The following is a 26,201-nucleotide window of genomic DNA, read 5'->3' on the forward strand; positions in this document are numbered from 1 at the left end:
CCAAAAGAAAAACAGGCAATCCTGGAATACCCAGGTACCTCAATCCACCTAGATGTGTGTTTTAGTTGCCACCTTAAGTTAACCATTAAATTAACAATCTCACATCTGTCATGGAATCACTCAAACCCAATCCACGTCTACTAGCATAGCATAGCAATATAAGCAAACGTAGAAGTAACTCCCAAGGGTTTGATAATAAACAGGGCAATAGGTACTACCTCATCTACTTCCCAAACCCACAATTTAATTAGATCCTAATCATGCAATGTTTGAGGGTTGATCTAATGCAATAAAACTGGGTAGTAAAAGGGGTATGATCAAAGTGTTACTTGCCTTCCTGATGATCCGTGAAACCTAGCGATTCGAAGTAGCAAGCGGCCACTAGTAGAAAAGAGGGCTTTGGTCCAGGCCGGGTCAACCCATTAGTCCCGGTTCAGTCCAGAATCGGGACCCATGGGGCATTGGTCCCGGTTCGTGAGCCCAGGGGGCCGGCCGGGCCACGTGGGCCATTGGTCCTGGTTCGTCTGGACCTTTTGGTCCCGGTTGGTGGGACGAACCGGGACCAATGGGCCTGGTGTTCGGGATCGTAGCAGAATTTTAAAATTTTCTACGCATCACCAAGATCCATCTATGGAGTATACTAGCAACGAGTGGAAAGGAGTGCATCTACATACCCTTATAGATCGCGAGCGGAAGCGTTCCAATGAACGGGGTTGATGGAGTCGTACTCGCCGTGATCCAAATCACCGATGACCGAGTGCCGAACGGACGGCACCTCCGCGTTCAACACACGTACGGAGCAGCGACGTCTCCTCCTTCTTGATCCAGCAAGGGGGAAGGAGAGGTTGATGGAGATCCAGCAGCATGACGGCGTGGTGGTGGATGTAGCGGGATCTCGGCAGGGCTTCGCCAAGCTTCTGCGAGAGGGAGAGGTGTTGTAGGGGAGGAGGGAGGCGCCAAAGGCTGTTCTATTGCTGCCCTCCCTCCCCCCTTTTATATAGGCCCCCTGGGAGGGGGAGCGCCGGCCAAGAACCCATCTATGGGGGGGCGGCGGCCAAGGGGGGGAAACTTCCCCCCAAGTCAAGTGGGGCGCCCCCCCACCCTAGGGTTTCCAACCCTAGGCGCAGGGGCAAGGCCCATGGGGGGCGCCCCAGCCCACTAAGGGCTGGTTCCCTTCCCACTTCAGCCCATGGGGCCCTCCGGGACAGGTGGCCCCACCCGGTGGACCCCCGGGACCCTTCCGGTGGTCCCGGTACAATACCGATAACCCCCGAAACTTTCCCGGTGGCCGAAACTGGACTTCCTATATATAATTCTTCACCTCCGGACCATTCCAGAACTCCTCATGACGTCCGGGATCTCATCCGGGACTCCGAACAACTTTCGGGTTACCGCATACTCATATCTCTACAACCCTAGCGTCACCGAACCTTAAGTGTGTAGACCCTACGGGTTCGGGAGACATGCAGACATGACCGAGACGCCTCTCCGGTCAATAACCAACAGCGGGATCTGGATACCCATGTTGGCTCCCACATGTTCCACGATGATCTCATCGGATGAACCACGATGTCGAGGATTCAATCAATCCCGTATACAATTCCCTTTGTCAATCGGTATGTCACTTGCCCGAGATTCAATCGTCGGTATCCCAATACCTTGTTCAATCTCGTTACCGGCAAGTCTCTTTACTCGTACCGCAATGCATGATCCCGTGACTAACTCCTTAGTCACATTGAGCTCATTATGATGATGCATTACCGAGTGGGCCCAGAGATACCTCTCTGTCATACGGAGTGACAAATCCCAGTCTCGATCCGTGCCAACCCAACAGACACTTTCGGAGATACCCGTAGTGTACCTTTATAGTCACCCAGTTACGTTGTGACGTTTGGCACACCCAAAGCACTCCTACGGTATCCGGGAGTTGCACGATCTCATGGTCTAAGGAAAAGATACTTGACATTGGAAAAGCTCTAGCAAACGAACTACACGATCTTTGAGCTATGCTTAGGATTGGGTCTTGCCCATCACATCATTCTCCTAATGATGTGATCCCATTATCAATGACATCCAATGTCCATAGTCAGGAAACCATGACTACCTTTTGATCAACGAGCTAGTCAACTAGAGGCTTACTAGGGACACGTTGTGGTCTATGTATTCACACATGTATTGCGATTTCCGGATAACACAATTATAGCATGAACAATAGACAATTATCATGAACAAAGAAATATAATAATAACCATTTATTATTGCCTCTAGGGCATATTTCCAACACCTGGCTCCTGGCCCACCACCATTGGTCCCGGTTGGTGGCTTGAACCGGGACAACAGGCTGCCATTTAGTCCCGGTTCGTGGCACGAACCGGGACCATTGAGGTGCCTATATATACCCCTCGCCCGCGAGCAGAGCACTTCAGTGCTCTGTTTTTCTCTGGCCGGGGAGGGGAGGGCTTTGTGGTGCTCTAGCTCACCTCCTATGCACATGAGGTGTTCGATGAAATGCCCGAGCCACACTAGTTAAGCTTTCTCCTCTCGAAGCACGACCTTCGAACTGTATTTTTCCCGAGATTTGTCTAGGTTTATATTAGCGGCCCGTCACGCCCCGTCCCCGTCTTCACTGTCGTCGATCGCCCGCGCCGATCTCGTCGCCGGCACCACCGTGGTGAGCCTCTTGTTCTTATCTTCTTTCTGAAAGAAAAAAATTCTTGCTTTAGAGATATATACTTGTCTAATTTTCTTACTATTTTATTGCTTGTTATTATATAGTGCGATAGTTTTGGTATCCGCCCCCGTCGGCCCTCGTCCTGTCTATGATTCGGATGTGGTATATATTATCTTTATAACTATTGCTTCATTTATTGTTTATGAAAATTATGCCGACCAACGTGACATAGATTTTATTTATCTAGGAGGTATGTGAACCGGAAATTCCAACCGACCCTATTGTCGAGAGGTTAAATTTAGTTGAAGAAGAAAAGAATTTCTTGAAGGAAAAAAATAAAAAAAATTGAGGAGGAGAAGATGATATTGGAGTTGCATGTTGCGGATGTCGTCGATGATCACAAGATCAAGATGGATGCAATGCGCTTGAAGATTAGAAAGATTAGAAAATATGCCATTCATACCGAGGCTTGGTATCATTATGCCGTTGGATCAATTGTTACCTTGGTTGCGATTATGATCGCATTTGTTTTCGCATTGAAATGTTTTACATAGTTTCAATGTATGGTTTAATTAATTTAGATGCTCTGGAGAGCTTTATGTTGTTAGATGAGAACTATGTATGTACTTTTGTTTTAATGTGATGATGAACTTCTATTAATTTGGTCACTTAATTATCTAATCATGATGTTCTGTAATGGTTTTTGACACACTTAATTATATATAATGCACGCAGATGAACCGACAATGGATGTACGGTGACAGACACACCTCCGAGTACATTAAGGGCGTGCATGATTTTCTCGAAGTGGCTGAGGCAAACAAGCAGAATGGTTTTATGTGTTGTCCATGCCCTATATGTGGGAATACGAAGTCTTACTCTGACCGGAAAATCCTTCACACCCACCTGCTTTACAAGGGTTTCCTGCCACACTATAATGTTTGGACGAGGCACGGAGAAATAGGGGTCATGATGGAAGACGGCGAAGAAGAAGAGTACGATGACAACTATGTGCCCCCTGAATATGGTGATGCTACTGAACATCAAGAGGAACCAGACGATGTGCACGATGATGCTGCAACGGGTGAAGCTGCTGAAGATCAAGAGGAACCAGACGATGTGCCCGATGATGATGATCTCCGCCGGGTCATTGTCGATGCAAGGACGCAATGCGAAAGTCAAAAGGAGAAGCTGAAGTTCGATCGCATGTTAGAGGATCACAAAAAAGGGTTGTACCCCAATTGCGAAGATGGCAACACAAAGCTCGGTACCATATTGGAATTGCTGCAGTGGAAGGCAGAGAATGCTGTGTCTGACAAAGGATTTGAGAAGCTACTGAAAATATTGAAGAAGAAGCTTCCAAAGGATAATGAATTGCCCGACAGTACATACGCAACAAAGAAGGTCGTATGCCCTCTAGGATTGGAGGTGCAGAAGATACATGCATGCCCTAATGACTGCATCCTCTACCGCGGTGCGTACAAGGATCTGAACGCATGCCCGGTATGCGGTGCATTATGGTATAAGATCAGACGAGATGACCCTGGTGATGTTGACGGCGAGCCCCCCAAGAAGAGGGTTCCTACGAAGGTGATGTGGTATGCTCCTATAATACCACGGTTGAAACGTCTGTTCAGAAATGGAGAGCATGCCAAGTTGATGCGATGGCACAGTGAGGATCGTAAGAAAGACGGGAAGTTGAGAGCACCCGCTGACGGGTCGCAGTGGAGAAAAATCGAGAGAAAGTACTGGGATGAGTTTGCAAGTGACCCAAGGAACGTATGGTTTGCTTTAAGCGCGGATGGCATTAATCCTTTCGGGGAGCAGAGCAGCAATCACAGCACCTGGCCCGTGACTCTATGTATGTATAGCCTTCCTCCTTGGATGTGCATGAAGCGGAAGTTCATTATGATGCCAGTTCTCATCCAAGGCCCTAAGCAACCCGGCAACGACATTGATGTGTACCTAAGGCCATTAGTTGAAGAACTTTTACAGCTGTGGAATGGAAACGGTGTACGTACGTGGGATGAGCACAAACAGGAGGAATTTGACCTAAAGGCGTTGCTGTTCGTGACCATCAACGATTGGCCCGCTCTCAGTAACCTTTCAGGACAGACAAACAAGGGATACCACGCATGCACGCACTGTTTAGATGACACTGAAAGTACATACCTGGACGAATGCAGGAAGAATGTGTACTGGGCCATCGTCGATTTCTTCCGACCAACCATCAATGTCGAAAGAAAGGCAAGCATTTCAAAGGCGAGGCAGATCACCGGAAGAAGCCCGCCATGCGTACCGGTGATCACGTACTTGCTATGGTTAATGATTTACGTAATCTTTGGAATGGGTCCCGGCAGACTAGCTGTTCCGAATGACGCTGAGAAACACGCACCCATGTGGAAGAAGAAATCTATATTTTGGGACCTACCCTACTGGAAAGACCTAGAGGTCCGCTCTTCAATCGACGTGATGCACGTGACGAAGAACCTTTGCGTGAACCTGCTAGGCTTCTTGGGCGTGTATGGGAAGACAAAAGATACACCTGAGGCACGGGAGGACCTGCAATGCTTGCACGAAAAAGACGGCATGCCTCCGAAGCACTATGAAGGTCCTGCCAGCTACGCTCTTACGAAAGAAGAGAAAGAAATCTTCTTTGAATGCCTGCTCAGTATGAAGGTCCCGACTGGCTTCTCGTCGAATATAAAGGGAATAATAAATATGCCAGAGAAAAAGTTCCAGAACCTAAAGTCTCATGACTGCCACGTGATTATGATGCAACTGCTTCTGGTTGTATTGAGGGGGCTTCTACCGGAAAACATCCGATTAGCCATTGTGAAGCTATGTGCATTCCTCAATGCAATCTCTCAGAAGGTGATCGATCCAGAAATCATACCAACACTAAGGAGTGATGTGGCGCAATGTCTTGTCAGTTTTGAGCTGGTGTTCCCACCATCCTTCTTCAATATCATGACGCACATCCTGGTTCATCTAGTTGACGAGATTGTCATTCTGGGCCCCGTATTTCTACACAATATGTACCCCTTTGAGAGGTTCATGGGAGTCCTAAAGAAATATGTCCGTAACCGCGCTAGGCCAGAAGGAAGCATCTCCATGGGCCACCAAACAGAGGATGTCATTGGGTTTTGTGTTGACTTCATTCCTGGCCTTAAGAAGATAGGTCTCCCTAAATCGCGGTATGAGGGGAGACTAACTGGAAAAGGCACGCTTGGAGGGTACCCAATAATATGCAGGGACGGATATTCTTGGTCTCAAGCACACTACACAGTTCTACAGAACTCTACCTTGGTGACCCCGTATGTCGATGAACACAAGAACAGTCTGCGCTCCAAACACCCGGAGCAGTGCGACAACTGGATTACATGTGAACACATCAGGACTTTCAGCAGTTGGTTGGAAACACGTCTTAGATGTGACAACACTATTTGTGATGAGCTGTACTCGTTGTCCAGGGGACCATCTTCGACTGTAATGACTTACAAAGGATACGAGATAAATGGGAACACATTTTACACGATCGACCAAGATCAAAAGAGCACCAACCAAAACAGCGGTGTCCGCTTTGATGCAGCAACCGAGAGGGGAAATGACACATATTATGGTTACATAGTGGACATATGGGAACTTGACTACGGAGTAGATTTTAGGTCCTTTTGTTTAAGTGCAAATGGGTCAATCTGTCAGGAGGCGGGGTACAGGTAGACCCACAGTACGGAATGACAAGAGTGGATCTGAAAAATCTTGGGTACACTAACGAACCGTTCGTCCTAGCCAATGATGTGGCACAGGTTATCTATGTGAAGGACATGTCTACCAAACCGAGAAAAAGAAAAGATAAGGAAGCGAATACATCATACGATGAGCCAAAGTGCCACATAGTTCTTTCAGGAAAAAGGGACATCGTGGGAGTGGAGGGCAGGACAGACATGTCTGAAGATTATGAAAAGTTTCATGAAATTCCCTCCCTTCAAAGTCAAGGCTGACCCAAGCATCCTGATAAATGATGAAGATTATCCATGGTTACGATGCAATAAGCAAATGACACAAGCGAAGAAAAAGTGAAGACTTTCTCATGCAACTATTATGATGATACCATGCCAACTTTGTAACAGACGAGTATGATACCATTGTCCGCTTTGTACATGCACATGCTATGTGTGTGAAATTATGATACCATGCCAACTTTCAACTTTTTCAGAGTTCATTTGAAATGCTTTAATGTCTTATGGTTCGGCCCTCGTAATACCATTAATCCCGGTTCGCCACTTGTCAACTATGTTCTCACCAAGAACACTCAAGAGGGCAGCCACGTGGGCCATTGGTCTCGGTTCGTCCGGACCTTTTGGTCCCGGTTCCACGCACGAACCGGGACCAATGCGCCTCGCCCCTGGCCCATGACCATTAGTCCCGGTTTGTGCCACAAACCGGGACTAAAGGGTTGGTCCTCGTTGCGGTTAGAGTTTAGTCCCACCTCGCCAACCGAAGGGCGCTCACACCGGTTTATAAGCCCCTCCCTCTCTGCCTTGTTGAGCCCCTCTCAAAGTGAAAATAGATGCCCTTATACAGGGAATTTAACCTAAATTCATACTGAATTTCTCTGAAATTCATATAAATTTATTATGAATTTAGGTTGAATTCTCTCTATAGGCGCATCTATGCTCATTTTTTAGTAAAGTTAATCACAAACTTGTGATTCACACAAATTTCAAAGATTTCAAATTTTAACTATTCAAATTTGAAAACTAATGGCACTAACAGAAAGTTTATAATTTTTGTGACTTAAAAGAAAAATAATTAAAAATAAACTTTAATAAAATAAATAAAATAGCAACAATAAGTATTTTGTTGTAAGTAGAAACAAAATAAAATAAATAAAGCAACAAAGAAAACAAAAAAACAAAATAATTTTTCTAAAACTAATGGCACTAAAAGAAAGTTTATAATTTTGCTGACCTAAAAGCAAAAAGAATTAAAAAATAAAGCAAAAAACAAAAGAAAATAAATAATGCAAAAAACAAAACAAAAAAACTGGAAAAAAACTTTGAATTTTAAACACAGTAATTTTAACTATTCAAATTTGAAAACTAATGGCACTAACAGAAAGTTTATAATTTTTCTGACCTAAAAGCAAAAATAGTTAAAAAATAAAGCAAAAAACAAAAGAAAATAAATAAAACAAAAATCAAAACAGAAAAACTAGAAAAAAACAAAAAAAACTGCCACCTATTGGGCCACTACGGCCTGAATACGACTAGAAACCCAACTTGGGCCAGGATTCAGGCCCGCAGAAGGCCCAATAGGCCCACAGACAGCATAGTGTGAGATTAGGCCCGTAAGCCTGCATTTGAGAGGAGCTCGAGAGGGCAGCCGCAGCGGGGCTTATATGCCACTCCGAGCCCCTCTCAACTAGCGAGGTGGGACTAAACTTTTGTCGCGGGGCAGCACAAGGCCTTTAGTCCCGGTTCGTGGCACCAACCGGGACCAATGCCACCCTTTAGTCCCGTTTGGTGCCACCAAGCGGGACCAAAGGCCTCTGCTTCCCGCCGTTTGGGCTGCTGAAAAGAGACCTTTGGTCCCGGTTGGTGCCACCAACCGGGACTAAAGGGGGCATTGGTCCCGGTTGGTGCGACGAACCGGGACCAATGGCTTTGCTATATAAGCAAACACTTAGTAAAATTTTCAGAGTTCATCAGCAGTTTTCCCTGACGACACCGAGCACATCGACGCCGCCAGGCTGCCCGACGCCGTCGCCGCCCCGCCCCTGCCCCGGCCCCTCCGTCGCCGTCGCCGAGCCCGTCCCCGCGCCCCAGCCCCTCCGTCGCGCCGTCGCCGAGCCCGCGCCCCTGCCCCGGCCCCGCCGTCGCTGTCGACGTCACCGGCCCCGAGCCCGCGACCCTGCCCCGCCACCGCCGTCGTCGTTGCCGTCACCGAGCCCGCTCCCCTGCCCCGCCACCGCCGTTGTCGTCGCCGTCACCGCCCCCGAGCCCGCGCCCTGCCCCGCCCCCGCCGCCGTCGTCGCCGCTCCCGAGCCCGCGCCCCTGCCCTGCCACCGTCGTCGTCGTCGCCGTACGTCACCGCCCCAGAGCCCGCGCCCTGCCCCGCCCCCGCCGTCGCCGTCGCCGTCGCCACCCACGCTGTGAGCTGCTGCCGCCCCGACCCGCTGTCTTTTTTTATTAGTAAAGTTTATGTATTTTTTTGTTCATATATAATGTAGATGTATATATATATGGATGTATGTATGTATATATGGATGCATGAAAATATTGATGTGATGTTTTTTTTCATAGACCTTTTTATGTTCATAGAATTAGTATTTTTTGTTCATATATATATATATATATATATAATTAATGTAGATGTATATGTATGTGTATGTATGTATGGATGGATGTATGTATATAGAAAATATTGATATTGTGATATATAGATTATTTTTTCTTTAGAATTTTTCTCTAGATGATATGATGATGATGATGATGATGATATATAGAGTTCTTTGATTGTGATGATAGATGATGATGATATATATAGAGTTCTTTGATTGTATGAAAACTTTGTAAAATTTACCCCCTCCCCGATAATTCACTTGTTCTTCGCTCCGACGCCCCACGAACCGGGACCAAAGCCTTTTCTATATAAGCAAACACTTAGCAGTTTGTTGAGAGGGGGTACATTTTAGGTTAGTTTCATTTTATGTTTTATCGGGTCTGTCGTCGTCGATATACCCCTCTCCCGATAACTTCAACACGAGGGGGGGGGGTCGATATACCCCTTCCCCGATAATATTATTTTCCCATGTACGTATGTCATCGTTGTCGATATAACCCCCTCCCGATAACTTCAACACGTGGGGGGGGGGGGGTCGATATACCCCCTCCCCGATAACATTATTTTCCCGTGTATGTATGTCGTCGTTGTCGATATTACCCCCTCTCGACTGTGATAACTTATACCAAAACTCTCGAGGACACCCAAACCCTAGAAAAAACGATGTCGGTCTCCTACCACCTCCCGCCGCGCCCCTACCCGGCAAACTCTCTCGAGGCCACCCCCTCTCGCTCGACCAAAACTCTCGAGGACACCCAAACCCTAGAAAAAAACGATGTCGGTCTCCTACCCCTCCCGCCGCGCCCCTACCCTTGAAGCGTTGCCGAGGCAACCCCAAACCCGGAATAAGCTCGGTCTACGTTTGCCACTAACATATCCACCTGCTGTCATGTTTGTGTAATAATTGCCATGTTGTAATATTTGCAGAAACAATGGAGCACATACGAGACGAGGAAGCAGAAGAGGTGTTGGGGGACATAATCTTAGCCGGAGGTGATATCTTCTCGTGTCTTAACGACAATGATGGTCTGGAAGAACAGGGTGAAGAAGCAGGCTACGGTTCGAAGAATGGAGGAGGAAAGACATGATTATGATGGCTCCAGTGACCCAATGACGGTGCAAGAAGGAGACCGTGATGATGGCTCCGGTGACCGAACCGAGTCCGGCCAGGTATATATATTAGTTAAGCCTGTGCTGACTAGCTAATTGATGCATTCATTGTTTTGGTATATGTACACATATTAATTAACTCTCGTCTTTCTTCTTTTTTCTAGCCCTCCGGATCGAGCACAACTTCGGTAAGGAGACGAGGCCCGAAGAAAAAGTTGAGCTCGGATGAAAGGTTTGAGATCACAGCAATCGCGCGCGACGGCGAACCGATTGAACCCATCTCGACAAAGAACGCATTTGCTGCTCAGTGCAGGGTTCTTGTTAGGGACAAGATCCCGATCAGCATCCACCAATGGTATAAGCCTAAGAAGGAAGACCCTGAGGTGTCTTATGTCAATGATATGCAAAAAGATGATCTTTGGACTGAGCTGAAGGCAAATTTCACCCTACCGCCAGAGGATGATCCGGAGAAGCCAGTTAAAGAGCAATTAATCAAGTCTTTTGCTCTTAAGAAGATGGCAGACCTATTCAGGAGGTGGAGGAAAGAGCTGAAAATGTTTGTCGACAAAGAAGAGACACCAGAATTCATCGGCAAATATGAGAAGATCAGAGATCACTGGCTCGCATTTGTGGCCCACAAGACATCGGAAAAGAGTAAGAAGATGTCGGCGACAAACAAGTAAAATGCTGCGAAGAAGATGTTGGGGATCATAGAAGAATTTTATTATTTTCTACGCATCACCAAGATCCATCTATGGAGTTTACTAGCAACGAGAGGGAAGGAGTGCATCTACATACCCTTGTAGATCGCGAGCAGAAGCGTTCAAGTGAACGGGGTTGATGGAGTCGTACTCGTCGTGATCCACATCACCGATGACCGAGCGCCGAACGGACGGCACCTCTGCGTTCAACACACGTACGGTTGGGGAAGACGTCTCCTCCTTCTTGATCCAGCAAGGGGGAAGGAGAGGTTCATGGAGATCCAGCAGCACGACGGGTGGTGGTGGAAGTAGCGGGGATCCCGGCAGGGCTTCGCCAAGCACTAACGGGAGGGAGAGGTGTCACGAGAGGGAGAGGGAGGCGCCAGGGGCTAGGGTACTGCTGTCCTCCCTCCCCCCACTATATATAGGCCCCCTGGGGGGGCGCCGGCCCTGGGATCCCATCTACATGGGGGGGGGCGGCCAAGGGGGGAAACTTGCCCCCCAAGCCAGGTGGGGCGCCCCCACCCCCAGGGTTTCCAACCCTAGGCGCAGGGGAGGCCCATGGGGGGCGCACCAGCCAACCAGGGGCTGGTTCCCCTCCCACTTCAGCCCATGGGGCCCTCCAGGATAGGTGGCCCCACCCGGTGGACCCTCGGGACCCTTCCGGTGGTCCCAGTACAATACCGATAACCCCCGAAACTTTCCCGGTGGCCGAAACTGGACTTCCTATATATAATTCTTCACCTCCGAACCATTCCGGAACTCCTCGTGACGTCCGGGATCTCATCCAGGACTCCGAACAACTTTTGGATTTCCGCATACTAATATCTCTACAACCCTAGCGTCACCGAACCTTAAGTGTGTAGACCCTACGGGTTCGGGAGACATGCAGACATGACCGAGACGACTCTCTGGTCAATAACCAACAGCGGGATCTGGATACCCATGTTGGCTCCCACATGTTCCACGATGATCTCATCGGATGAACCACGATGTCGAGGATTCAATCAATCCCGTATACAATTCCCTTTGTCAATCGGTACATTACTTGCCCGAGATTCGATCGTCGGTATCCCAATACCTCGTTCAATCTCGTTACCGGCAAGTCTCTTTACTCGTCCGTAGTGCATGATCCCGTGGCTAACTCCTTAGCCACATTGAGCTCATTATGATGATGCATTACCGAGTGGGCCCAGAGATAGCTCTCCGTCACACGGAGTGACAAATCCCAGTCTCGATCCGTGTCAACCCAACAGACACTTTCAGAGATACCTGTAGTGTACCTTTATAGTCACCCAGTTACGTTGTGACGTTTGGTACACCCAAAGCACTCCTACGGCATCCGGGAGTTACACGACCTCATGGTCTAAGGAAATGATACTTGACATTGGAAAAGCTCTAGCAAACGAACTACACAATCTTTGTGCTATGCTTAGGATTGGGTCTTGTCCATCACATCATTCTCCTAATGATGTGATCCCGTTATCAATGACATCCAATGTCCATAGTCAGGAAACCATGACTATCTGTTGATCAACGAGCTAGTCAACTAGAGGCTTACTAAGGACACGTTGTGGTCTATGTATTCACACATGTATTACGATTTTCGGATAACACAATTATAGCATGAACAATAGACAATTATCATGAACAAGGAAATATAATAATAACCATTTTATTATTGCCTCTAGGGCATATTTCCAACAGAAGAAGCTTCACTATCGCACGGGGTCAGGTGGCTACCTCAAAGCCCGGCCTAAGTGGGCCAAGGCTGAGAATGATCTGCTTGATAAAGGGATCGAACCAGAGACAATGAACTGGCCAGACCGTTGCCGGACTTGGTTCTTCGGGGCTGGCGGAACCTTGGACCCTGTATCAGGGAAGTGCCGGTGGACGGACGAGCAATTGAAAATACCAGTCAAGAGGCTTCAGCACTATATCAATGCAGCGCAGCAAGGGACGTTCGTTCCAGACAGAGAGAAGGATGAGCTCACAATGGCCCTCGGGAATCCTGAGCACCCTGGACGGACACTAGGCACGCCAGGCTTCGTTCCGTGGAAGGTTGGTTTTCCGGACGCAGGCGGTTACAAATGCCAGGAGAGGAGGAAGAAAGTGCAGCTGACCGAACTGCAGGCGCTGCACGAAAGGGTACAAGGGCTAGAGGAACGAGAAGCCGAAGCAAATCGCAGCAAACGAACTGCCGAAGCTTCCCCCGAAGCTACCCCGCCATCTCAGCGGAGAAGCAGCGTGGCTTCCACTGAGCTGCTTCAGCCGGAGCATGTCTTGACGGCTCCTGCTAGCTACCCCCTGGATTTTATCACGGAGTCTCAAACTTGCCACCTCATGGCGCAATGGATGAATTTGAAAGTCAAGGCGGCTGTTGGCTCTGTTTTACCTAATGAACCTGGCGCAACCTACCACTGCCGGTCGATTCCTGAAGGATATGCTAGGGTGATGGTAGATGAAATAATGGACGGATTTGAGGACCTCCGGCTTGACCACCCTACCGGTGAAGGGGAGACTCAGCTGGGTTCTGCTCTGAAGACTCCATGCCTATGACGGAAGGAGTTCATCAACCTTCCGAAATGGACGCCTCCGCCTCCTCCTCCTCCTCCGGCGAGTCAGGGCACTCCGCCTCTTCCACCGCCTCCTCCTCCGGCGAGTGACGATCAGGGCAGTCAGCCTCCTTCTCCGGCGCATGGCGGCACTCCGCCTCCTTCTCCGCCTGCGCCGGCGCGCCCGAGCAGCCAGCAGCCTCCTCCTTCTCCGCCTCGCCAGCAAGGGCGGAAGAGACCCGCCGCCGCCCCGGCTGCTCCGGCGCGTCGTAGTCCTTCTCCTCCGCCTCGTAAGCAAGCACGAAAGAAGACAGCCGCAGCCGCTCCGTCTGCTCCGGCGTCTAGCAGTACAGCCAGAGGCGGGAGGCAATACAGATACGGTCCACCTCTCAAGCCTCTAGAGAAGTTACCGTACGAGAGGACCGAGGAGGAAAACGTGAAGATCGTGCGGACCGAAGTGAAGGACTTTTTTGAAGGGTTGAAAGCAGCGAGACATCCACCTCCGGAGGAGAAGGTAGATCCGGTGAAAGCAAAGCGCACTATCGATGCCCTGAGGAAACCACCAAAGTCTCCGCCGAAAACCAACTATGAGCGCATTACTGAAAAGACATATCTTGAAGCGGTGCGGTCGGGAAGTACTGTCAGTGATCAAAGGTTAAAAGAACGAGCAGCTAGGAAAAAAATTGCCCAGCTCGGCGAACAAGCAAAGCAATCGTGCCCCCCGCTCAATGTGTCTAGCGACATCGTCGCTGATGCTCCGGGGACGGTGGCCGGTTATAGCAATCTTGGAGATTACCTGCCTGACAATGTACATTTTGATTTCTTGGAGGTGGACGAACACAGATACGAGTACGGGAAGCCTCTCGTCAAAGATGAAAAATCTCTATCAACGATGATGCGAAGATTCCATAATTGGTACATGAAAACCTGCAGAGAGTCTGGGGGGACGAATACTTTGTATCTGAGAATTAAAGAGGAGCACGACCTCGTTGGAACTGATCTGTTGCCTGTTCCATTTGAGGAGTTCTTTGAGTTCTTCAATCAAAAGGCCCTCGATAAATTAACGGTCTTTTGCTACTGTCTGTAAGTACTATTTCTGTCATTAAGTCTCTATATATAGCTCAGCTCTTTCATTGCATGTATTTATAATTAATTATCCTCACTATATTATGCAGATTGAAGATCGTCGAGTGCAGAAAACAAGAAATGTATGATATTGGGTTCATTAACACAAATATCATAGATGAAATTCAAGTTAAAAAGCACGCAGAAGAGGCCGAGGCCAACTTGCTACAATCGTTGATCAAAAATCAAAACAAAGATACCATACTCTTTCCTTACAACTTCAAGTGAGTGTTACTGTTGTGTGCATATTCGATTTCCCTTATTACTCGAGCGAGGTTATAGTAATGTAATTGATGAGTTATGCATGCGTGCGCAGCTTCCACTATGTTCTTCTGGAGATTAAGCTTGAGCGGGGACTAGTAACCGTCTTAGACTCGAGACGAAAAGATCCCGAAACCTATGCGGACATGACTAAATTACTCAACAAGTAAGTTCACTCGATCATTATATATCGCACCATATCGGCAACTTTTTGTTCATTTCCTGATATCTCAAGTAATAATTATTATTTTCTTTGTCTTGCAGGGTTTGGAAACAGTTCACCGCAGAAGCTCCGGGACTGCCGAAGGAGCTGCGATATACATACCCGAAAGTAAGTACTACTAGCTAGCTAGTTGCGCGCATCTCCCGTTGATTCTATAGCTATACTTTCATCAATGCCATTTATAATGCTTCATTATCAGTTTGATTGACCTCTATTTCTCGTAAAGTGCTTGTGGCAGGAACAAGGGAATAATTACTGTGGATACTACATGTGCGAGTTCATCTACAACGCGACTTTGAAAAATAAGCGGGGCTACTCTAAAAGACAATATGAAGTGCGTAAGCAATAATATTCACAATTTCATTTTATTACACCATCATTTCTGTTGAGTTTCATTCATATATATGTATAATTAACCCCCTTCTTCAAATTAGACGTGGCAGATGCGGAATGAACTCCTAGAACAAGATCGCATGAAAGCAATTCAAGAGGAATTGGCGGGATTCTTTCTTGACCACGTCATCAATAAAGCCGGAGAATACCATGTGGAAGTTGATTTCAAATGCTAGGGGATTGTAAGAGATCTTACATATTGTATATGTATGTAGCCAGTAGCGTCGGATAGATAATACGAAAACTTATTGTTCGACCAATCTCTCGGAGAAGGGGAGGTCGATCGATCACTTCTCTCGGTATGCATGACGAACTTCTGTACTTAATGGTTTCCTTCATTTTCTTACTAGCTAGCGTGTCGAGGGCCTCTCTATGTATAGTACGTAGCGTCGACCAAGCACAGACATAAGAGAGGACACTTCTCTCTATTAATTAGCTAGCTAACACAATATATGAAACACCTAAATTAACCCCCCAAAACCCCCACCCCCCTTTAAAAAAACAAAAACCCCAGCCCCTGAAATGCTGACGCGTGGATGCCTTTTGGTCCCGGTTGGTGCCACCAACCGGGACCAAAGGCCCTCCTGCCCGGGCTCGCCGCACCGGCCACGTGGAGGCCCATCTGTCCCGGTTCATGTTTGAACTAGGACTAAAGGTCTAGGGCATTAGTACCGACCCTTTAGTCCCGGTTCAAGAACCGGGACAAAAGGCCCTTACCAACCGGGACGATAGGGGTTTTTTCTACTAGTGGGCGCACTCCGGGTACTCTATCGCAAACAAACAAGCATACAATAAGTACTCATCTAATGCACAGGTAAAACTCAAATAAGAGATCTAACCAGAAAGTTCAACTTAAAAACTCCGGTTTGCAAAAAGAATCAAATCAAACGAAGCAACGAAAGTCAAACGGCGAAAGAAACAAGCTTTGTTTACTAATCTGGACCTAAGTCAAATTTTACAGAAGAAAAATCTTGTTTGAGTTGGTTAAACAAGAAGAGGGCTTTGAGACGAAACTCTAGGTGCTTGAATCGCCTGATTCTGATAAACGAGCGAAGAGAAAAATGAAAATGAAAAACAGATCGGAAATCGCGATCTGGAAAAATTGCAGAAAATCCGAGAAAAAGAAAAACTGACGAACAGTTTAACGAACGGACGTTCGTTAACTGTAACTAAACGAAGAACACGTTCGTTAAAACGAACGAACGAGCGAACGCTCGCTAAATAAGAAAACTAAAAAAATGAAACAAAACCAATCTAAAAAAACAAAACTAGGGTTTTTCAAAAAAAAACCGAAGCGGTTTTCTAAAAAAAACCGAACCGGGCGGCGGCGGCGGTATACCTCCGGCGAGGCGCTCCGGCGGGGCGGGGCGGCTCCGGTGGGGCGGCGAGGGGGCGGTGGGGCTCCGGCGGCGGCGGGGGGCTCCGGGCGGCGGCGGGCGAAGGCGGCTCGGCTTCGGCGGCGGCGACGTCGGGCGAGGTGGCGGGGTGAGGGGGGCGGCGGTGGTATTTAAGAGGGGGGTGGTGGCTTGGAGGAGGGGGCAAGGCGACTGGGAGGAGTCCCGGCCGGACTCGGCGTCGCGGCGGCGGCGCGGCTGCGGTCTCCTGGTAGGAGACGGCGGCGCGGGGCTGGGCCGGCTCGGCTGGGCTTCGGCCCAGTCGGGCGCGCGGGTTTTTTTTAAAACAATTCCGCCGAAACAAAAAAAATCCTAGAAAATAATATAAAAATCTAAAAATGCCAAAATAAAATATTTAGAACGAGATGAACATTGTCTTGGCCCTAAAATGCAATTTTGAAAAACGTGCAATTTTCCTAAATTCAAATAAAATAGCCAAAACTCCAAATAAAATAAAATATTTGATTTTCTATTAAATCCTCAATATTTCTTATTTTTGGGAAAGTCATTTTATTCCCTCTCTCTTATTTTTATAAATGAAATAATTGAGGATAAAATAAATAAAATCAATGATCCTATTTTCAAAAATCGAGAAAAACTCAAATATGAAAATAACGAAATCCCCAACTCTCTCCGTGGGTCCTTGAGTTGCGTAGAATTTCTAGGATCAACCAAAATGCAAATAAAATATGATATGCAAAGATGCTCTAATGTATAACATTCCAAATTGAAAATTTGGGATGTTACAAACCTACCCCCTTAAGATGAATCTCGCCCTCGAGATTCGGGTTGGCTAGAAAATGGGTGAGGGTGGTCCTTCCGTAGATCTTCCTCTCGCTCCTAGGTGGCTTCATCCTCGGTATGGTGGCTCCACTTTGCAAAACTTGATAACCTTGCTGCGTGTGACTCGGCTGGCATGTTCGAGAATCTTAACTAGCTTCTCCTCGTAAGTCAAATCACTATCCAACTGAATCGCTTCCAGTGGCACGGTATCTCTCAGCGGTATATCAGCCATCTCTGCGTGGCACTTCTTCAACTGAGAAACGTGGAACACATCGTGAACTCCTGACAATCCTTCGGGTAATTCCAACTTGTAAGCAACTTCTCCCATACGTTCCAAAACTTTGTATGGTCCTACAAATCGTGGCGCTAACTTTCCCTTAACTCCAAAGCGCTTAACTCCTCGAAGTGGGGATACACGAAGATAAACTCTATCTCCGACTTCGTAAACTGTCTCCTTGCGTTTAGAATCCGCATAGCTCTTCTGCCTGGATTGGGCTACCTTGAGCCTATCGCGAATCAACTTCACCTTCTGTTCAGACTCCTTAATCAGGTCTGGTCCAAACAACTGACGGTCTCCTACTTCATCCCATAACAATGGTGTTCTACACCTCCTTCCATACAAAGCTTCGAAAGGGGCCATCTTCAGACTGGATTGATAACTGTTGTTGTAAGAGAACTCTGCATATGGCAAATTATCGTCCCAACTAGATCCATAATCTAGCGCACAAGCTCTCAACATGTCCTCCAAAATCTGATTCACTCTTTTGGTCTGTCCATCTGTCTGTGGATGAAAGGCTGTACTGAACTCTAGCCTGGTACCCAAGGTTTCATGTAATTGATGCCAGAACTTTGAGGTAAACTGGGTTCCTCTATCTGATACAATGCTCCTTGGAACTCCATGCAGACATACGATCCTGGTCATGTATATCTTTGCCAACTTAGCACTGCTGTAAGTGGTCTTCACTGGGATGAAATGAGCTACTTTCGTCAAACGATCGACTACAACCCATATTGAGTCATAGCCTGAACGAGTCCTGGGCAATCCCGTGATAAAATCCATACCTAGCTTATCCCACTTCCATTCCGGTATCGGCAATGGCTGTAGCAATCCTGCTGGCTTCTGATGCTCTGCCTTCACTCTCTGACATACATCACAAACTGCTACATACTCGGCAATATCCTTCTTCATTCCGGTCCACCAGAAAGTATCCTTCAAATCGAAATACATCTCGGTATTTCCTGGGTGAATCGAATACGGCAAATCATGGTCCTCTTGCAGAATCAACTTCCTGATCTCCGGGTCATTAGGAACATAAACACGATCCTCAAACCATAAGGTATCGTGCTCATCCTCACGAAATCCTTTGGCTTTTCCTTTTCTCATGTTCTCCTTTATCTTAGCAATCTCCTTGTCGGTCTTCTGAGCTTCCCTGATCTTATCCATCAGAGTAGACTGAATTTCCAATGCTGCAACATAGCCTCTCAGAACTATCTCCAAACATAGCTCGCGTAGATCCTTGGCTAATTCCTTCGGTAACTCTCCGGTCATGAGTGTGTTGACATGGCTATTGCGGCTCAACGCATCTGCTACTATGTTAGCCTTTCCGGGGTGATAATGCAATCTCATATCATAATCCTTTATGAGCTCCAACCATCTCCTTTGCCTGAGATTCAACTCCTTCTGCGTGAAGATGTATTTCAAACTCTTGTGATCCATGTACACCTCGCAGTGGTTTCCGATGAGAAAATGTCTCCATGTCTTTAGCGCATGCACTACGGCTGCTAACTCCAAATCATGCGTAGCGTAATTCAGCTCATGGGGCTTAAGCTGTCGTGAGGCATATGAAACAACTCTTCCTTCCTGCATAAGCACTGCTCCAAGTCCTCGACGTGAAGCATCGCAGTAAACTTCATAATCCTTGTGCTAATCTGGCAAGATCAACACTGGTGATGTAACTAAACGTTTCTTCAACTCCTGGAAACTAGCTTCACATTCCTCAGTCCAATTGAACTTGGTGTCCTTCTTCAACAGTTCCGTCATGGGCTTTGCAATCTTTGAGAAATTCTCAATGAATCTCTGGTAGTATCCTGCAAGTCCAAGAAAACTCCGGATCTCTCCAACTGATGTGGGTGATTCCCAGCTTGTTACTGTGTCAACTTTGGTGGGGTCTACTGCTATTCCTTCTCCAGATATAACGTGTCCGAGGAATCCAACTTCCTTTAACCAAAACTCACATTTGCTGAACTTGGCGTATAACTGATGTTCTCCGCAAATGCTCCTTATGTTCCTCTTCGTTCTTTGAGTAGACCAAAATATCATCAATGAACACTACGACGAACTTATCCAGAAACTCCATAAACACCTTGTTCATCAGGTTCATGAAATAGGCAGGGGCGTTAGTCAGACCAAACGACATAACGGTATACTCGTACAGCCCATACCTGGTGGTAAAAGCCGTCTTAGGTATATCCTGCTCTCGAATCTTCAACTGATGGTATCCCGATCGCAGGTCGATCTTGGAAAATACCTTAGCTCCTTGCAATCGGTCAAACAGATCATTGATCATCGGCAGTGGGTACTTGTTCTTGATGGTCACTTCATTCAGTCCTCGATAATCAACAACCATCCTTAACGATCCATCCTTCTTCTCTACTAGAAGCACTGGCGATCCCCAAGGTGAAGAACTTGGGCGAATATAGCCTTTATCCAATAACTCCTTAATCTGCTTCTTAATCTCCTCCAAATCTTTTGCGGGCATCCTGTACGGTCTCTTAGATATTGGTCCTGTGCCTGGCAAAAGCTCAATCAAAAACTCAATGTCTCTATCCGGTGGCATGCCTGGCAACTCTTCTGGAAATACGTCAGGGAAATCCTTCACCACTGGTACTTCCTCCTGTACAACTCCTGATAAGGAATTCACCTAAGTCCTCTTCGGCATATGCCGGGATACATACTTAATCCTTCTTCCTTCTGGGGTGGTAAGCAAAATCGACTTACTGGCGCACTCAATGTGCTCTCCATACTTCGATAACCAATCCATGACTAATATCACATCCAATCCTTGCGATTCCAATACTATTAGGTCCGAGGGAAACACGTAGTTACCAATCCTTAATGGTAACCGATCACACCATAAACTAGCCATATACTCCGCTCCTGGCGAGGTTACTAACATGGGTGACCTAAGGGCTTGGGTTGGCAGTTTATACTTATCCATAAATCCCCTTGATATGTATGAATGCGATGCACCAGTATCAAAAAGAATGAGTGCAGTAAATGACTTAACCAAAAACTTACCTATTACTGCATCTGGCTGAGCTTCAACCTCCTCCACGCTAACATGGTTCACATGTCCTTTGTTGAAAGGGTTCGGCTTCTTCCCAGAGCTTCCATTGCCATTTCCATTCTGGGCTTCAGGACAGTCATTGGCATAATGTCCAGTCTTCTGACACTTAAAGCAAGTGACTTGGCTCAGGTCTCTCTTAGCTGGGGTTGAAGGGTTGGTACGGTTCTGGCCGTTTCTTCCTCCATTCCCATTACCATTCTTAGGGCCATTATGGTTGTGCAAACCTCCTCCATGGGTATGCTGAAATGGTCCTCCAGATTTTGGGGTAAAACGTGGCTTCTGCTAAGCTCCAGAATTGTACTTCCCTTGTCCATACTTCCTCTTACGGTTTTCAATCTACTGCTGCTTCCCTTCAATCATGAGAGCTCTATCTACCAATTCCTGGTAGTTGTTGAAGGTTGCTACCATCAACTGCATGCTCAGCTCATCATTCAGTCCTTCCAGAAACTTCTCCTGCTTGGCTGCATCTGTAGTAACGTCATCTAGGGCATAACGTGCTAGTTTACTAAAGTCCTCCACATACTGTCCTACGGTGCGTCCTCCTTGGCGTAAGTTGCGAAACTCACGCTTCTTCATGGCCATAGCTCCTGCTGAAACATGGGCGGTACGAAAAGCTTGCTGAAACTGGTCCCATGTGACAGTGTCAATAGGGTGTGTGGCTGTGTAATTCTCCCACCATGATGCTGCGGGTCCATCGAGCTGATGTGCGGCAAAACGCACTCTTTCCGCATCTGTGCATCCTGCAGTGGTCAACTCCCTTCCAACTATGCGGAGCCAATCATCTGCAACAATCGGCTCGGTGCTACTGGAATACACCGGCGGATTCAGTCTAAGGAAACGGGTTAAGTGATCAACAGGTGGTGGAGGTGGTGGGTTGTTGTTGTTGTTCCCCTGATTCTGATTCTGGACTAGTAGCTGCATCAACGCATTCTGCTGCTGGATCAACTGGGTGAGCTCCGGCGGGAAAGCAAATCCATTGTCACGTCTCGGAGGCATCTGAGGGTTTTTAGAAAAGATGAGAGTCAGAATAGAATGAGGTCTAGAGAGAAAACACTACCCATATGCACATGAGACAAAAACAAACAATATCACTCATATCAATTCAAACAAGGGCATACAATCGATCTAACTATCGTTACAAAGTGCTCGGACTATACTATATACATGGGGGTATACTACTACTGATATGGTGGTCTACTAAAAATTTTGATCGGTCGAAGACTCCATAATATCTGCTCCAGCTTCATCAACAAAGTCATCTTCACTTGGGTCGGAGTCGGTGTCGTCGATGATGATGTAGTTATCCGGGCAAGTGCAATCATCGTCTTCTCCTCCTAGTGCTGGGTCTCCCATGAATACTCCGATCTTCTTTACCAGGTCGTCATTCTTCTCCAATAACGTGGCTATCTCCTCCTCATATCCATCGCGTGTAGACTTGAGTTCTTCCTCCAGCTCCGTGATCTTGGCCAATGCCTTCTTCAGATCCGTCATGCCTGCGCACATCTGGTTCTCCTGGCGACGAATGTGCTGGTTTAACTCCTGGATGAAAGCTGCAATTGATCTATCCTTTTTGGTGCTGATCATCTCCCATTGCTCATCTCAGCGCCCACAAATCTGGTAGATAGTATCATTAAGCTCCTTGTGGTAAACTTCTCCAATGCGTCCCATGGTGATGTGGGCTGCCATGCTCTTTCCTAGACTCCAGGTTGGTGCATCAAAGGAAAACTCTATGGGTTCAGTGACGGGCATGAACGTCCTTCCTGGAACTTGAACTTGAATCAACCAACGCTCCTCTTCTAGTAGTGTGGCGTTGTAGGTTCCGGTGAAGCTTGGAATTCCGATGTTAGGTATCTAGTGACTTCCATCAAGTGGCGTCCAAAGGGTGTATCCTCATCTGGTTGCATGAACTTGTTCCTTGCGTCCGCCATCCTAAAAGAGTAGAAAATGGAGAGGAGTCAGAAATGAGAAGAGAGTAGTGATCTATGGTTTAAGCTTAGTGGTCGTGTCCTATAGTCAGCGTGTGCTCTGATACCATCTTGTAGCGACCAGACCTCATAGGGTCAAGTCTTTGTGCATCAGTGTCATCCCTGGATCAGTAATGCTGACACGCACAGTACTCGAAGGATTTATAACAGAGTAGCAATCACACACTTATTACATCATGTCTCAAAAGAGAACTTATTACAATAAATATGGCTTAAGGCCATCTAATAACGATAACAGCGGAAGGCTTGGAAGATAAGTGAGTCCATCAACTCCAACGGCATCACTGAGTATAGAACCACGACCTAAGGCACCTTACTCGTCGTTTGAAAAGTCTGCAACATGAAACGTTGCAGCCCGAAAATGGGTCAGCACATGGAATATGCTGGCAAAGTAACACATAGAGAGTAATGAACAGAATAATGCTATACTACATGCATATATGGCTGGTAGAAGGCTCTATGGTTACAGTTTTGCGAAAAGCCAATTTTTCCCTACTACAAAGGAATAAATTTATTTAACTATCAAGGTGGTTGTTAAACATTGAGAATGGTTGACAGCATTCTCAATCCCAATTAAGTATCATCAACAAACCCAACAAAATTAATTAAAGTAACATGATGAGATTCACATGATAATCTAGGTACTAGATACCCAAGATGTCCATAACCGGGGACACGACTAACCATGATTAGTTTGTACACTCTGCAGAGGTTTGCGCACTTTTCCCCACAAGACTCGATCTCCTCCGTTGGGATTCTCGCACTTCATGGTGTTTGAGAAATGGATGACCGAGACACAGTCTTTCAGAAGCGTTAACTCTCTACTCCGGGTAGATAGTACCACCTACATCCCCTACATCTGCTAGTCTACCTCTTCAAGAGCTCACACAACCTACTCAACTATGCTAGAGCCCATAATAGCTTGTGGCTGCACACGGAAGTTTCTAGCATGAATAATCTCATGATCCCTTTGAGCCTGGGTGGCGGTCCAAAAGAAAAACAGGTAATCCTGGAATACCCAGGTACCTCAATCCACCCAGATGTGTGTTTTAGTTGCCACCTTAAGTTAACCATTAAATTAACAATCTCACATCTGTCATGGAATCACTCAAACCCAATCCACGTCTACTAGCATAGCATAGCAATATAAGCAAACGTAGAAGTAACTCCCAAGGGTTTGATAATAAACAGGGCAATAGGTACTACCTCATCTACTTCCCAAACCCACAATTTAATTAGATCCTAATCTTGCAATGTTTGAGGGTTGATCTAATGCAATAAAACTGGGTAGTAAAAGGGGTATGATCAAAGTGTTACTTGCCTTGCTGATGATCCGTGAAACCTAGCGATTCGAAGTAGCAAGCGGCGCACTCCGGTCACTCTATCGCAAACAAACAAGCATACAATAAGTACTAATCTAATGCACAGGTAAAACTCAAATAAGAGATCTAACCAGAAAGTTCAACTTAAGAACTCCGGTTTGCAAAAAGAATCAAATCAAACGAAGCAACGAAAGTCAAACGGCGAAAGAAACAAGCTTCGTTTACTAATCTGGACCTAAGTCAAATTTTATAGAAGAAAAATCTTGTTTGAGTTGGTTAAACGAAAAGAGGGCTTCGAGACGAAACTCTAGGCGCTTGAATCGCCTGATTCCGATAAACGAGCGAAGAGAAAAACGAAAACGAAAAACAGATCGGAAATCGCGATCTGGAAAAATCGCAGAAAATCCGAGAAAAAGAAAAACTGACGAACAGTTTAACGAACGGACGTTCGTTAACTGTAACTAAATGAAGAATGCGTTCGTTAAAACGAACGAACGAGCGAATGCTCGCTAAATAAGAAAACCGAAAAAACGAAACAAAACAGATCTACAAAAACAAAATTAGGGTTTTTCTAAAAAAAACTGAAGCGGTTTTCTAAAAAAACCGAACCGGGCGGCGGTGGCGGTGTACCTGCGGCGAGGCACTCCGGCGGGGCGGGGCGACTCCGGCGGGGCGGCGAGGGGGCGGCGGGGCTCCGGCGGCGGGCGAAGGCGGTGGCGGCTCGGCTTCGGCGGCGGCGGGCGAAGGCGGTGGCGGCGTCGGGCGAGGTGGCGGGGTGAGGGGGGGGGGGGGCGGCGGCGGTGGTATTTAAGAGGGGGGGTGGTGGCTTGGAGGAGGGGGCAAGGCGGTGGGGAGGAGTCCCGGCCGTACTCGGCGTCGCGGCGGCGGCGCGGTTGCGGTCTCCTGGTAGGAGACGGCGGCGCGGGGCTGGGCCGGCTCGGCTGGGCTTCGGCCCAGTCGGGCGTGCGGGTTTTTTTTAAAACAATTCCGCCGAAACAAAAAAATCCTAGAAAATAAAATAAAAATCTAAAAATGCCAAAATAAATTTTCACCGTCTGAATAAAATATTTAGAACAAGATGAACATTTCTTGGCCCTAAAATGTAATTTTGAAAAACGTGCAATTTTCCTAAATTCAAATAAAATAGCCAAAACTCCAAATAAAATAAAATATTTGATTTTTTATTAAATCCTCAATATTTATTATTTTTGGGAAAGTCATTTTATTCCCTCTCTCTTATTTTTATAAATGAAATAATTGAGGATAAAATAAATAAAATCAAATGATCCTATTTTCAAAATTCGAGAAAAACTCAAATATGAAAATAACGAAATCCCCAACTCTCTCTGTGGGTCCTTGAGTTGCGTAGAATTTCTAGGATCAACCAAAATGCAAATAAAATATGATATGCAAAGATGCTCTAATGTATAACATTCCAAATTGAAAATTTGGGATGTTACACCTAATGCGTGGCCGGCCCAGACGGGGGATTCTCTGCAAATCGTTTTTTTGTCACTTATAGGTGGGCACGTGGCATTGGTGGGTAGTATTTTGCAACTTTATCGGCAACTTTAACGATGTAGCGCCAGAAGCACTATTTGCTTTATTATTATAGGGGTAGATAGATTTGAAAATTGTTAATCAAGCATCTGGAAAATGTTAAACTTGTATTTGAAAAATGTTAAGCGTGTAGTATAAAAATGTACTAGACATATACCAAAAATATACAATGTGTATGGAAAAACTAGACATCAAAATTAAACTTTCAGAAAATGTTAATCATGTATTTCAAAATACTTAAAATGTATACAAAAATGTTTCTGATCTACACAAAAATGTCGAATGTGTACTGAAATCGAGAAAAACTGGAAAAAAATAAAAGGAAACAAAGAAACAAGAAAAACCAAAGAAAACTGTGAAAGAAACAAAATAACTAAAGAAAAGAATATATATAAGAAAACCCCCAGTGAAAACCTAGAAATA

The sequence above is a fragment of the Aegilops tauschii genome, chromosome 6 (genome assembly GCF_002575655.3).
Source record: "Aegilops tauschii subsp. strangulata cultivar AL8/78 chromosome 6, Aet v6.0, whole genome shotgun sequence".
NCBI classification, from domain to species: Eukaryota; Viridiplantae; Streptophyta; class Magnoliopsida; order Poales; family Poaceae; genus Aegilops; species Aegilops tauschii.